This window comes from Microcebus murinus, chromosome 2 (genome assembly GCF_040939455.1).
Source record: "Microcebus murinus isolate Inina chromosome 2, M.murinus_Inina_mat1.0, whole genome shotgun sequence".
NCBI lineage: Eukaryota > Metazoa > Chordata > Mammalia > Primates > Cheirogaleidae > Microcebus > Microcebus murinus.
The window spans coordinates 122132297-122147256 of NC_134105.1; the positions used below are offsets into that span (position 1 = coordinate 122132297).

The window sequence follows — 14960 nt, forward strand, 5'->3', positions numbered from 1 at the left end:
TTTCCTCCTGGGAGGACTTTCCTGGTCCCGCAATTTAAAGCAGCTACCAAATCGCTGTTACAGAAATTAATTTTATTTATTTATTTTAAACTCATGAAGTGATACAGCAATTAATTTTAATTCCCTGTATAACATTTACCACTTCTGATTTTTTTTTCTTGCCTATGTATGTTTTTGTTTGTCTTTCCCCTGTCTGGAATATCAACTCCATGAGATTGGGGGCCTTGTCAATTCTGTTAGCCACTACATTCCCAGTGCCTAGAACAGTAGCTGGCACACAGTTGTTTATCTAATGTTTATTTTTTATTTATTTATTTATTTTTATTTTGGCATATTATGGGGGTACAGATTATAAGGTTTCAATAAATGCCCATTTCCTCCCCTCCTCCCAAAAGTCTGAGTCTCCATCACGACCATCCCCCAGATGGTGCACATCTCACTCATTATGTATGTATATACCCGCCCCCTCCCCCCTCCCATCTGCCCAATACCCTATTACGGTAGTACCTATGTGTCCACTTAGGTGCTACTCAGTTAATACCAGTTTGCTGGAGAATATATCTGGTGCTTGTTTCTCCATTCTTGGGATACTTCACTTAGCAGTATGGGTTCCAGCTCTAACTAGGAAAATATAAGATGTGCTATATCACCATTGTTTCTTAGAGGTGAATAGTACTCCATAGTATACATATACCACATTTTATTAATCCATTCTTGGATTGATGGGCACTTGGGCTGTTTCCACAGCCTTGCAATTATGAATTGTGCTGCTATAAACATTCGAATGCAGGTGTCTTTTTTGTAGTGTCATTGGATCATTTGGGTAGATGCCCAGCAATGGGATTGCTGGATCAAATGGTAGATTCACTTGTATCGCTTTAAGGTATCTCCATATTGCTTTCCACAGAGGTTGAACTAGTTTGCAGTCCCACCAGCAGTGTAGGAGTGTTCCTCTCTCTCTGCATCCACGCCAGCATTTATTGTTTGGAGATTTTTTGATAAAGGCCATTCTCACTGGGGTTAAGTGATATCTCATTGTGGTTTTGATTTGCATTTCCCTGATGATTAGAGATGTTGAGCACTTTTCATATGTTTGTTGGCCATTCTTCTGTCTTCTTTAGGAGAGTTTCAGTTCAAGTCCTTTGCCCACTTTTTAATGGGGTTATTTGATTTTTTCTTCCTGATTTTCGTGAGTTCTAAGTATATTCTAGTTATCAGTCCCTTATCGGATGCATAGGATGCAAAAATTTTCTCCCATTCTGTAGGTTGTCTATTTACTTTCATGACTATTTCTTTGGCTGTGCAGAAGCTTTGTAGTTTGATCATGTCCCATTTATTTATTTTTGTTGCTGCTGTGATTGCCTTTGGGGACTTCTTCATAAACTCTTTGCCCAGGCCGATGTCTAGGAGAGTGTTTCCAACGTTTTCCTCTAGAGTTCTAATAGTTTCATACCTTAGGTTTAAGTCTGTTATCCAGCGTAAGTTGGTTTTTGTGAGAGGTGAAAGGTGTGGGTCCTGTTTTAGCTTTCTACAGGTGGCTATCCAGTTTTCCCAGCACCATTTATTGAAAAGGGATTCTTTTCCCCAGTGTATGTTTTTGTCTGCTTTATCAAAGATTAGATGGCTATATGAGGATGGTTTTATATCAGGATTCTCACATCTGTTCCACTGGTGAATATTCCTATTTTTGTGCCAATACCATATTGATTTAATTACTACAGCTTTGTAGTATAGTTTGATATCTGGCATATTAATGCCTCCCATTTTGTTTTTGTTGCCTATAATTGCTCTTGATATTCGGGGTCTTCTTTGTTTCCATACGAAGCGTAAAATTATTTTTTCTATATCTGTGAAGAATGCTGATGGGATTTTAATAGGTATTGCATTGAATCTGTAGATCAGTTTGGGTGGTATAGACATTTTGATGATATTGAGTCTGCCGATCCATGAGCATGGCATGGATTTCCATCTGTTTACATCCTCTGCTATTTCCTTCCTCAGTGTTTCATAGTTCTCCCTGTAGAGGTCTTTTACCTCCTTGGTTAAGTATATTCCTAGGTACTTTAATTTCTTTGTTGCTATTGTGAAGAGAATTGAGTATTTGATTTGGTTCTCAATTAGATTGTTGTTGGCGTATATGAATGCCTCTGATTTCTGTGTATTGATTTTGTATCCTGAGACTTTACTAAATTCATTGATCAGTTCCAGGAGTTTCTTGGTTGAATCTTTGGGGTTTTCTAGATACAATATCATATCATCAGCAAGCAGTGAAAGTTTGATCTCTTCTGCCCCTATTTGGATACCTTTGATTCCATTTTCCTGTCTGATTGCTGTAGCCAAGACTTCCAGCACTATGTTGAACAGAAGTGGAGATCGTGGGCAGCCTTGTCTGGTTCCAGTTCTAAGTGGGAATGATTTCAATTTTTCCCCATTCAGTTTGATGTTGGCTATGGGTCTGTCATATATGGCTTGTATCATTTTTAGGTATGTCCCTTCTATGCCTATTTTCTTAAGTGTTCGTATCATGAAAGGGTGTTGAATTTTGTCAAAAGCTTTTTCTGCATCTATTGAAAGAATCATGTGGTCTTTGTTTTTGCTTCTGTTTATGTGGTAAATTGCATTTATAGATTTACGTATGCTGAACCATCCCTGCATCCCTGGGATGAAGCCCACTTGGTCGTGGTGGATTATTTTTTTGATAAGTGTCTGGATTCGGTTAGCTAAGATTTTGTTGAAAATTTTTGCATCTATATTCATTAGGGATATTGGTCTGTAGTTTTCTTTTTTTGTTGCATCCTTTCCTGGTTTTGGTATCAGAATAATATTCGCTTCATAAAAGGTGTCAGGGAGGTTTCCGTTCTTCTCGATGTTGTGGAATAGTTTCTGCAAGATAGGTACTAGTTCTTCTTTGTAAGTATGGTAAAATTCAGGTGTGAAGCCATCTGGACCGGGAATTTTCTTTTTAGGGAGATTTTTAATTGCTGTTTCTATTTCAGCTGTTGAGATTGGTCTGTTCAGGGAATCTACTTCTTCCTGGTTGAGCCTAGGGAGGCTGTGTGTTTCTAGAAATTTGTCCATTTCCTCCACATTTTCCAGTTTGTGTGCATAAAGATTTTTGTAGTATTCATAAATTGTATCTTGTATCTCTTTGGGATCAGTTGTGATATCTCCTTTTTTATTCCTGATGGAGCTTATTAGAGATTTCTCTTTTCTGCTTTTCGTTAGCTTAGCCAATGGTGTGTCAATTTTGTTTATTTTTTCAAAGAACCAGCTTTTTGTTTTATTAATCTCCTGAATAGCTTCCCTGTTTTCAATTTCATTTAGTTCTGATTTGATCTTGTTGATTTCACTTCTTTTGCTGGGGTTAGGGTTGGTCTGTTCTTCTTTTTCCAGCTCTTTGAGTCGTTTCATTAGATTGTCTATTTGTGATCTTTTTGTCTTTTGGTTATAGGCATTTATGGAGATAAACTTTCATCTCAGAACTGCTTTAGCTGTGTCCCAGAGGATTTGATAACTTGTCTCTCCATTGACATTTTCTTCATAGAGTTTTTTTATTTCCGTCTTGATATCTTCATTTATGAAGTAATCATTTAGTAGGAGGTTGTTTAATTTCCACGTTTTTGTGTAGAAATGTGAGTTTCTGTTAGGGTTGATTTCTACTTTTATTCCACTGTGATCTGAGAAGGTACATGGTATGATTTCTATTTTTTAAAATTTCTTGAGATTTTCTTTGTGTCCTAGGATATGGTCAATCTGAGAGAATGTCCCGTGAGCTGATGAGAAGAACGTATATTCAGTGGATTTTGGGTAGAATGTTCTGTAAATGTCTGTCAGACCCAATTGTTCTAGAGTTTTGTTTAAGTCCATTATTTCTTTATTAATTTTCTGTTTGGAGGATCTGTCTCGTGCTGTCAGTGGGGTGTTGAAATCTCTGGCGATTATGGAGTCGCTATTAATCCATTTGCTTAGCTCCAGTAAGGTTTGCTTTATGAATCTGGGTGCACCTAAGTTGGGTGCATATATATTTAAAATTGTTATCTCTTCTTGTTGGACTGTGCCCTTCACCATTATATAATGACCCTCTTTGTCTTTCACTACTTTTGTTGGTTTAAAAACTAAATCGTCTGAAATTAGAACTACCACACTAGCCTTCTTTTGGCTTCAATTTGCTTGGAATATTGATCTCCACCCTTTTATTTTTAGTCTGTATGCATCCTTGCAGGTTAGATGTGTTTCCTGAAGACAGCATATACTTGGCCTGTATTTTCTTATCCATTCAGCCAGCCTATGTCTCTTGAGTGGAGAGTTTAAGCCATTCACATTTATTGAGAGAACTGATAGGTAAGGGAGATTATTGATCATTCTGTTGGGTTGGATGTTGTTGCTATGATTTCTGTCTTGAGCCATTGTAATATCTTTGGGTTTTGGTTGTTTTTATATTCGTGGGTTATTATTATGATGTTCTATGCGTAACGCTGTTTTAAGTACTTCTTGTAGGGCTGGTCTTGTCTTGGTGAATTCTCTGAGCCTTTGCTTGTCTGAGAATGTTTTTATTTCTCCTTCATATACGAAGCTTAGTTTTGCAGGGAATAATATTCTAGGCTGGGCATTGTTTTGTTTCAGAAGAGTGAGAATGGGGCCCCAGTCTCTCCTTGCTTGTAAAGTCTCATTAGAGAAGTCTGATGTTATTCGAATTGGCTTTCCCTTGTATGTTACTTGCTTCTTTTGTCTTACAGCTCTTAGAAGGGGCTCTTTAGTTAATACTTTTGTCAGTCTGATGACTGCATGTCGTGACGTCTTCCTGTTTGCATTGATTCTCCCAGGGGTCCTCTGAGCTTCTTGAACTTGTATATCGAGATTTTGAGCAAGGCCTGGGAAATTTTCCTCTATTATATCTTCAAACAGCTTGTCCAGCCCTTGAGTGTTGTCTTCTTCCCCTTCTGGTAACCCTATGACCCTCACATTAGGTTTCTTCACATAATCCCACAGCTCTTGTAGGCTTTGCTCTTTTCTCTTGTTTCTCTGCTCTATTTCTTTGACTGATTTATTTAATTGGAGGGTGTTATCTTCAAGCTCTGAGATTCTTTCTTCTGTTTCATCTACCCTGTTCTTGAGACTTTCCACTGTATTTTGTAATTCCTTGAATTGATTCTTCATTTCCATGAGTTCGGTTACACTTTTCTTCATTGTGTCTATTTCTTTTCCCATATCCTGGAGGCTTTTTGTGGTTTCTTTGTGTTGGTTATTTAGTTGTTGTTGCAGCTGGGTGAGTGTTCTTATGATCCACATACAAAATTCTTCTTCTGTCATATTGGTTGCCTGAATTTCGTTGGTGTCCATTTCTAGGGGGCTGGTGCTCCTCTTTGGGGGTATGTTTTCTGTTTGGTTCTTCATATTTCCTGAGTTCTTTCGCTGATTTCTTCCCATGTCAATCAGTTGTTGTTTCTTTCCTTAAGTTATTGTTTGGGTATTCACACACCTTGTTTAGTTCCTGAGGCATTAGGTGGTGTCTGTGGGTGAAATTGGACCACTCCCTGTATATTGAGTCAGTGGGTGCCGTGAAAAGGCTGTGCAGGATGCCATCCCTGTTAATTGGTGGCGTTTGCTTGGAGGAACAGGCTATGCTGTTGATTTTGTGTAAGCCTGCCCTCAGGCCGTTAGCAGGGGTCAAAGTTCTGTTCTCTGCTTCCAGGGAAAGCTGTCAGGGCAGTGCTGGAATGGTCCCGCTCAGCCAGAAAGTCTGGGTGTGGGGGCGGGGCTGTCTGAGACCTGCAGTCTGGAGCGGGCCTCCCTTCTTTCCACCCTCCCCAACTCCGCAGCTACTCCTGGGCATCTGCCAGCAGGCCAGAGCACAAGCCACCAGGCATCCCGGGACTGTGATGTCGGCGGGGAGGTTCCCTGCATAGGAACGCCACCTGGGTTGGGCGCATGGCCTCCTCCTGGGAGGAGGGTTGCCCTCTAGGACTCTGATCCGCCCCTGGAGGCACACACACCACAGTAGGCTGTTCACGTATAACCCTTCTGTGCCCCGGGCAATGCTAGCCCATGGTGCAGGGGATCTGGTCTGCAGGTCCGACCTCTGGGTCCCAGAGTTCAAACTGTATCCCCACCAGGGAGAGGATTTCTGGTCCCAATTCACCCACTGGGAGCCCAAGCTGGGTCTATGTCTCTCAGCCTCTGAGTCGGCACCGTTCTCCTGGGAACACCGTGCCAGCAGTACCTGGGAGGGCGGGCGGGTAGGGAGCTCACAGTCTGAGTTCCCTTGAGTCAGCTGTAGGGTCCCAAACAGGAAGGTCTCGTTCCCTGGAGGTGCCTCTTGCTGGTGGCTGTATTTTCTCTCTGGGTAGCCGAGGGTAGGGTTGGCGGAGGGAGGAGGAGGCAATATGGCGCCTTCCGCGCGGCTCGGGTCTGTGCACATGGAGGTGCCCGGAGGAAGTTGGGAACCTGGTGCCACGTCTGCTACAGGCTCACCGCTGGCTGGTGGCGGCAGTCTCTGGGCTGGTGTCCGCAGGTCTCTCCACCCACTGAGGAGCCCACCAGTAGTCCCAAATTCAGGGGATGGGAAACAGCAAATCCACCTACCCTTGCCGCTGGTCTCTGGGCTGCTCCAGTGGTCTCAGCCTCCAGTTCTCCTCCGCAGCCTCCTCCCGTGGAGTCTCCCGGGGTCTCAGATACCCCTCCTTCCGGCCCTTGTCTGCTGTATGCTCGTTTTCTTGCTTCTTTCCTCTAATTTCTGCTAGAATCTGTCTTTTTTGCAGAGACACTCTGTCTGGCGGTGTTATTCGTCCGCCATCTTGACTCTCCTCCTCATGTTTATTTTGATGAATGAATGGATCTGATGTGTCTCCTGTTCTGAGACAGAAACCAGTAAGAAGATTCTGATGTGATGGCTGGTACAGGGGTTGGGGTTATGAGAGGGAGGTGATAAAGGAGGGAGGTAGGGAGTGAACTTGTGTATGTGGACAAGGTATCCCCAGTACATAACTGGTATCTTTGTTCAAGTTATGAAAAGACTCACCTGAGAGATGAGGAAGGCTAGATTGGGAAGTGGATGAGAGGTGGGAGGACTGGATCTCAGCTCCCACCCAATACCTGGATGGCTGTCTTTGTGTTGGACATAATTTGTACAGTAGTCATGGTGTCCCTGTGTGTGGACAGTCCACTGGACATCAGTTAGTATGATTAATAATAGGCTGGCCTGTAGTGCAAGCATGTGGTGTCAAGGGCTGAGCATGAAATTTGGAATCAAGGGACACAGTTAAATTCTAGAGTCCTTACTACTTCACGAGGCATGTAAATTATGCAAATCACTTTTTGAAACTTGAATGTCTTGTCTATATAATGAAGGTAATTGCAGTAATACATTGTATTATTGATATTTTATGTTTGTTTTGTGAATCAAATGAAATAAAGTATAGCAAAATGGTACCTTTAAAGTTTTCAGTGTACACAAATAGTTCTAAACTAATGTTAGTTATTATTATTATTAGAATTGGCAGATAGGAAACCCTTGTTTACATAATAATGCCCAGGGAAGTGATCAGATTATCAGAACTGTTTGTGTAAGAAAATTCTGTTTGGGTTTAGTTTGTAGATTTTGATCACCTTAAGCGGAAGCTAAGCCTCACTAACAGCAGCTGGTAGCAACTCTTAGGATGCCCAGGAGAGATGAGGAAGCCTTGCCTATTTCCACTGGTCTCCTAGCTCATTAAAACAGCCCACTGCCCTGACTGAGAGCTGCCGAGGCATTCTCTCACATGGCCCTTATCTCTCTACATCCCTACCGCACCTCCCTCACTTGGGAGATTATAACTTATTCCCCTCAGCTGCCTGCAGAGCTTGCTGTGGGGACCTGTCCCTTCTATCTGTAGACCCAGAAGTGTTTTGAACGTTTATTCATAAGGAACTCTCTTACCCTACATACAAAACCCATTTTGTGGAATATAAAGGAAATATTTAAAGTCTTTTATGGTCAAATATTTAAATCAAAGTTATAAATTCTCATGGTTTAGAAAATCAAATCGTACCAAAAGATACAAGGAAGAACAACAGTCCCTTCACTACTAACTCTTCTCCATCTTTCTCCACTCTCTAGCCTTGCTCCCCACAGGTAACCATATTTAATTTTGTTACTCATCTCTTGTGGTAGTTACCTACATATTTCTAAATATTATATTTATTATTTGATTCATCAATTTTAAGCATTATCCATTGACTTGCTTTTATGATAGAGATGAGACTCTTTTACATTATCGCCCCCTTCCATCCTTCCAGTATAGTTATTTTGGTACTTTTAGTTGAATCAGTTACAATATTTATGAAATTGTGACTGTGAAATATTACTTGTTACAGAACAAAGTATTATTCTCTTGTTGGATTTCCTTTCTGGTACAGCTTCTTCATATCCCCTATCCTACCTCTTGAGACTATCTTTCCTTCCTTCCTTCCTTCCTTCCTTCCTTCCTTCCTTCCTTCCTTCCCTCCCTCCCTCCCTCCCTCCCTCCCTCCCTCCCTCCCTCCCTCCCTCCCTCCTTCCTTCCTTCCTTCCTTCCTTCCTTCCTTCCTTCCTTCCTTCCTTCCTTCCTTCCTTCCTTCTTCCTTCCTTCCTTCCCTATTTTTTGATATGTTCATTTATTTTTGAATGCTTTATCATACCAGCTAATTTATAGAATATATCAATATTTTAAAAATGGTGTGTGTGTGGTGGCTCATGCCTGTAATCCCAACATTTTGGGAGGCTGAGGTGGGAGGATTGCTTAAGGCCAAGAGTTTAAGACCAACCCGAACAAGATAGCAGAATTATATGTTAAAAAATATATATATATTTTACATCCCTCTAAAGCTCTCCCTTCTCTTCCAATCTTGTCCAATTATCCTGTCTGCTGTGTGATTGTCATCCTGGGATTTCACTTCTTAATTACATAAATATCTCTTAATTTACTACATTATTTTACTGGAAAACATCCTTAAGTAACTTTCTAAGAAAATATGTTTTTGGTTATCTTTTCTGAAAATGCACTTCTCAGAATGTTTTATTCTGCCTTTCCACAAAACTAATAGTTTGTGTTGGTATAAAATTTTGACTTGGAAAACATTTCGTCTCAAACTTTTGAAAAAATTGAAGAAATTCATTAATTATTTCTAGGTTCTATTCTATTCTAACAATTGTATATCCTTTCATAGGTGGATATGTGTATATATATATATTATATTTATAAATATATATTTTGCTTTTGAAAATCTTTTAGAACCTTATTCCTAACTTTGTTACTTTAGGGATTTTTTTACTATAATTTTTAAAAAGTGATAGCCTTTTTATTATTCTTTTGTTAAACATTCAATGGGTCTTTTTAATTTGGACATTCGTGCCCTTTGGCTCTAGAAAAATTTGTTAAATTATTATTATAGTATTTCTTTTTTTTCACGTGATTTTTTTTATTTTAGCATATTGTGGGGGCATAAATGTTAAGGTTACATATATTGCCCCTGCCTCCCCCCCTTGAGGTCAGAGCTTCAAGCGAGTCCATCCCCCAGATGATGAGCATCGCACTCATTACGCACATTATGTACGCATATGCCCACCCCCTCCCCCCACCTGCCCTATAGTATTTATTTATTCCATTTTCTCTGTTCTCTTTTTCCCATTGAGACTCCGGAGGCTAAATCCACCAAATTTATTCTGTCTCTTTTCTCTTGCATGTTCTCTTTGTTATTTTGTTTTCTCTCTCTCTTTGTGAGATTTCTTTGACTCTATCTTCCAATTCTTTTATTTAGAGTTTGATTTTGTAAATAATCCTCTTAAAACATTCTAATTATTTGATTTTTAATTTTAGTCTATTTTTATTTTAAGGAAACAAACTTTTCTGAGGATAAAAATAAGATTCATATGGAATATCTTTTCCTGTGTGTTTGTATCTGATTCATCTAGAGTTAACTTTTCTTTTTCATTTTTTTTAATTCTGTCTTTCAAGCTGGTTAATTTTCTCAAATGTCTAATGCTTGTTCATAATAGAAACCACACTTTTAAATTTCTACTTATGATGGTTTAAAAAAGAAAATTATCTATAAATTTCCTCTTTTGGGTGAAGAAATCTGAAGGCAGAAACATAATGGAAGGGTAAATTTTCTTGTTCTCAACTCCTTTATGTTTATTTCATGTATAAGTTTCTCTTCTCCCTTTTCTCTGCCTTATATTCTTTGTTGACGACAACAATATTTTGAAAACTTATTATTTATCAACTTACTATATATAATGTGCCAGAAATGAACTAAGCAGAGGAGAAAATATAAAGAAAATAAGAAAGATAAGTGGTAACATTTTACAGGAGGGATTTAGTAATTTTACCTAAATTCTCAGGTTTTATATTTAGGCTGAGGCACTAAAAGTAGAACATGAGGTATAGACTGCTTTCCTGTTCTATGGCTTGGAATGTTTGAAAGGACTTTGGATTCACACAGACACAGATCTTGGGGTTTCTTGAGGTCGTGTGACTTGGTGGAGTTAGTGGCTATTGCTGAACTAAGTTACCCCTGTATAGCACCCTTACGATCACCATTAAATCACAGAGCTCAAGCTCAAACTCCACTGTGCTGTGACTCTGAAGGGACCCAAACTTGACAAAAGTTTTACCAGGTATTTATTGAGCAAACAGGGTTCCAGGCACAGAATCCTTCTACTCAGTGTCTCACAGTGTAGGAACGGGTAGTGAAAAGTGGGAGATAGACTTATAAATAGATTACTAACATGCAAGTACATGGTTGATGTATGAACAATTCTCCTCGCTTCCCAAATCTTACTCAACCTCCTGCGATGGTTTGAATGTGTCCCCCAAAGTTCATGTGTTTGCAACTTAATCCCCAATGCGACAGGGTTGAGAGGTGGGATGAAGTTTCCCCTTTAAGAGGTGATTAGGTTATGAGGGCTTTTCCCTCATGAATGGATTAATGCTGTTTTCGCAGGAGTGAGTTTCTGGCAAAAGAATGAGTCCCCTCCACCCGTGTGTGCATGTTCTCTCGCCCTTTTGCCTTCCACGATGGGACAATGCAACAGGAAGGCCCTCACACGATGTGGGTCCCTCAAGTTTGGACTTCCTAGTCTCTGGCACTGTAAGAAATAAACCTCTGTTCTTTATAAATTATCCAGTCTCCGTTGCTCTGTTACAGCACAAAATGACCTAAGACACTTCTCCACCCTCTTTGCTCCCAGCAATTTAACCCAAAGAAGTTCCTTTCCCAAAGGCTCTGAGAGGAGGAGGCTGAGGAATCCAGTATCAAACATCTGTACCACAGATGGGCCTATCAAAGGGAGAGTATTTATCAGGCTGGGACTGGTCAAGAGGAGAAATGAGTTGTAGATTTATTACCCAGCCAGTTGAACAGAATTATCAAGATAAAGGAGCTTGGAACTAGACATGGCTACGTAAGCCAGACGTCTATTACTACACAGTAGCTGCCCTGAGAAAGGGTCGACAGGAGCTGAGGGAAGGAAGAGGGTTGAGTGTCCACTTCGCTGGAATCACAAATGTCACTGACCCCTCCTATGTTGCGTCCCAGGGAGCCAAGCCACGGGAGTCTCTGCATCTTAGGGGGCAATAGCTTCCCTGACCTTTACAGACTTCAGCTTCTTTTTGGTCGTTAATTGTTTCCGTTATTCTTCTCCCTAAAATTATGTCTCAGAGAGAGAGTTCTTTGCTGCTGCACCTATGTTCCAGCCCTTGCTTTCTCTCCTTTTTTCTACAGAGTTGAACAAAGTATCCAACCGAATCTGGAACTGTGTGCTTGTCTCTCTTTTGGTTCCTATGTCTCGGATCTCATGATATTGTTATGATGTGAAGAAAAGTCTCCCAATAAAAACAAACGGCTGAGCATGATCTAAGCCAGCCCGCCATCACCTAGTCAGTGTCTGACCACCCACATGCGTTTTCTGAGGCCTGTGGTGGGCTCACGTCTCCGCGTGCGGACACCTCACTGCTCTTCTCTGCCTGGCTCCCCGAGCTTTGCCGCTGGGGAGCTGACGGGCTCAGCACTGCTGTGTGAAGCAGTGCTAGCGCGTGGCGCGCCTCCCTCTAGCGAGGTCCTCAAGAGGGCAGCTGGGAGATGCCCTGGCGCATGGCAAAGAGCGGCGTCTCCTGGGGCAGGAGGGCAGGTGCAGGTGGCACCAGAGCGAGCAGGTGCAGGCGCTGGCGCTGCGCAGACCTGGGCGCCTGGCGTCTGGCGCTTCGCTGGCCCGCGGCCCGCTGTCCAGCGCAGCAACGGGCCCTTGCAGCCGCGCGTCTGTAGACACCAGGCAGCTTCCTTATATGCTTCTTTTGAAGTTGAGATTCAAAGTTCCCTGAAGCCGAAAAAACATATAAGGAGGATAAGTGTAAGGGGTAGAGGAGGAGGGGGAGGAAAGAAGTGGAGGAGAATCTTTAAACCAAGCAGCAAGAAGACCTCTCAATCCCCCCACCTCACGATGCACAAGCAGTACGGACTCCAACGGGACAAGTCTCTCAGGCTTATGTCACCTGGCAAAGAGAATAGAAGGAAAGAAATAAGAGAAGATTCTGTAGATAAGTGCAGAAAGTTTACCTGCAAATAGAACTGTCTCCTGTTTATTTTCAGACAAGCCAATTTCTCCACAGTTCCAATAGGCAGCATATTACAGAGGAAATGACATCCGCACTTTTTCTGTTCACCTGGCTCAGTGAATTTCCTCCTCAGGTGAGTGCGGAGAGGCTTTTTTTACCCTCCTTTTCATGGTTATTTCCTAGCCAAATAGATAGACTTGTGAGCGAGCCATGTGGTTTGTCTGGGTTAAACATATTTCCTCTTAGAAAATTTTTAGGAGAGACCCCAGACTCCAACTGCATTCTTGTGGAAGACACTCGGGCATTTTCCTAGGAGCTGGAATGCTAGCTTTGGTGCCCTGGCCAGATGCCAGCCTGCCTCAGATGATTTCACTTAGGGTTTCCTTCCTAGAGTGTAAGCCTGGGAGTCTGAAAGACAGCTGCACACTTATACGACAGTTTTCTTTCTTTCTCTTTCCCCTAGGAACCTTGTTTGTATGTTACTTTAGTGACTGAATAAAAATAAAACCTTTTGCTAGGTTTTACTTTTATTGCTAGGTCTTCCCCAAACCCAGACCCTCATTCCCTGGCTGCCAGAGGTGTGCAGTGGGCAATGGAGGGAGAACGGAGTTAGTCTGGGCATCAGGGGTTTCTCTGAGATGGATTTCATGAGAGCAAACCCTGACTCCAAGGTTTCTCTCGCTTCTTACCCAGAGCACTGTCCCATGGGTGTGCCCGGATTCCCCGAGCACAGCACTTGGATAACTAATTCTTACTTACCCTTCAAGTCTCAGGGTGTCATTTCCTCCTTCCTCTGAATATTTCTTTGTTCTCACATGTGAATTAGCTATCTCATTTGTATCACTTCTTTCCCTACTGTGGTCACCACCTTAATGCAGACCCCTGTCTTCTCTCACCTGGATCATTGCAGTAGCCTTCCAACTGCTCTCTCACCTTTGCCCTTGCACTCCTGCCCATGACCTATTTTTAACATAATGACCAAGGTAATCCTATTAGAATATAATTTAGGTCCAGTCATTCCCCTTCCCCCAATTCTCTAGCAGCTTCCCAGCACACTCAGAGTTGAAGCCAATGGCATGACTGTGGTCTACTGTCCCCATCTGATCCTGTACCAGTCACCTGTGTGGCCTCACCTCTTACTATATCCCCACTGCCAAAGGCGTTCCAGCCATTGACCTTCTCATGGTCCCTCGACTTGCCAGACATACTCCTATTGCGTGGCCTTTTCAGGGTCTTTTCACTTTGCTGAAATATTCTTCTTCCAGATTTCTTCATGACTAACTTTCCCACTTCATCCTTGTCCTTTTTAAAAGTCACCTTCTAGGTGAGACCTTCCCTGGTGACCTCATCTAAAATTTCACACAATCCCTTGATTCATCATGGTTTTTTTTTTTTTGTGCTTTAATTTTTTTTTTTTTTTTAGAATTCATCACAAGCACGCTATTTTCTTTATTTTGCTTAATGTCCATCTTTACCACTAGAATGTAAATTACACCAGGGAAGGGGATTTTATATGTTTAGGTTACTATTCTACCTTAGCATCTAGACTAGCAAAAAGGAAAAGGAACAGACTAAGGATTCAAGAAAGAATTGTAAAGAAAAGAATGTTTTTACTCTAGTACAGTGGCTGGCAAACTACGGCCCGTAGACCAAATTTGGCCCACCACCTGTTTTTGTAAATGAAATTTTATTGTTATACGGCCACATCCACTTGTTTACACATTGTCTATGGCTGCTTTCGTGTGGCAGAGTTGTGCAGTTACAACAGAGGCCATGTGGGCCACAGAGCTTAAAATATTGACTGTCTTGCCCTTTACATAAAAAGGTTTGCCAACCCCCCACCCAAATACATCTTTAGCATCTTATATTGTAATTTCCCATGGTTGTCTATTTCTTACACAAGACTTTAGACTCTTTGTTTATAGTTCTTGAAACATGGGAAGTATTTATTTGCTATTTTAAAAATGAATTAATGTATGTATACAAATGGAAAATCAATGACATGTGGGAAGTGGCAGAGTTGGGCAAGGGTTTGGGTAGGGTAGAAATTTATAGGCAGAGTAGACTACTCTGTATTGGGAAAAGAAGAGTATTCAGAATGTACACTCTAGTAATTTTTTCTACTGGTTTCATCACGGTGGTAGAATTGCCACATTCAGAAGTAAGTAACATAACTGATGATACCGGTACAAGTGTGAAGACATTAGCTAAGGAGGGAATGGCTTTAAACCATTTTCTTCATTAACTTGTTGTTTGAGTAGCTGGGCTCCCAGATGGCTCTGAAAGCCTGAAGCATGAAGTAAATTCTCTTGAGCAGAGAAATAGTCAGCTACAATAGCCAGGAAATAAGATGAATCATTTTTACCTGGGGAGACAGTGAATGAGAGAAAG

At 41.4% G+C, this 14960-nt stretch overlaps 1 protein-coding gene across 2 annotated transcripts in view; it reads left to right on the top strand.

The window, feature by feature from the left end:
* Positions 1–14960, top strand: part of PAPPA2 (pappalysin 2) — a 311166-nt gene that overhangs the window by 35790 nt on the left and 260416 nt on the right. The gene's annotated exons all lie outside the window — the stretch shown is intronic.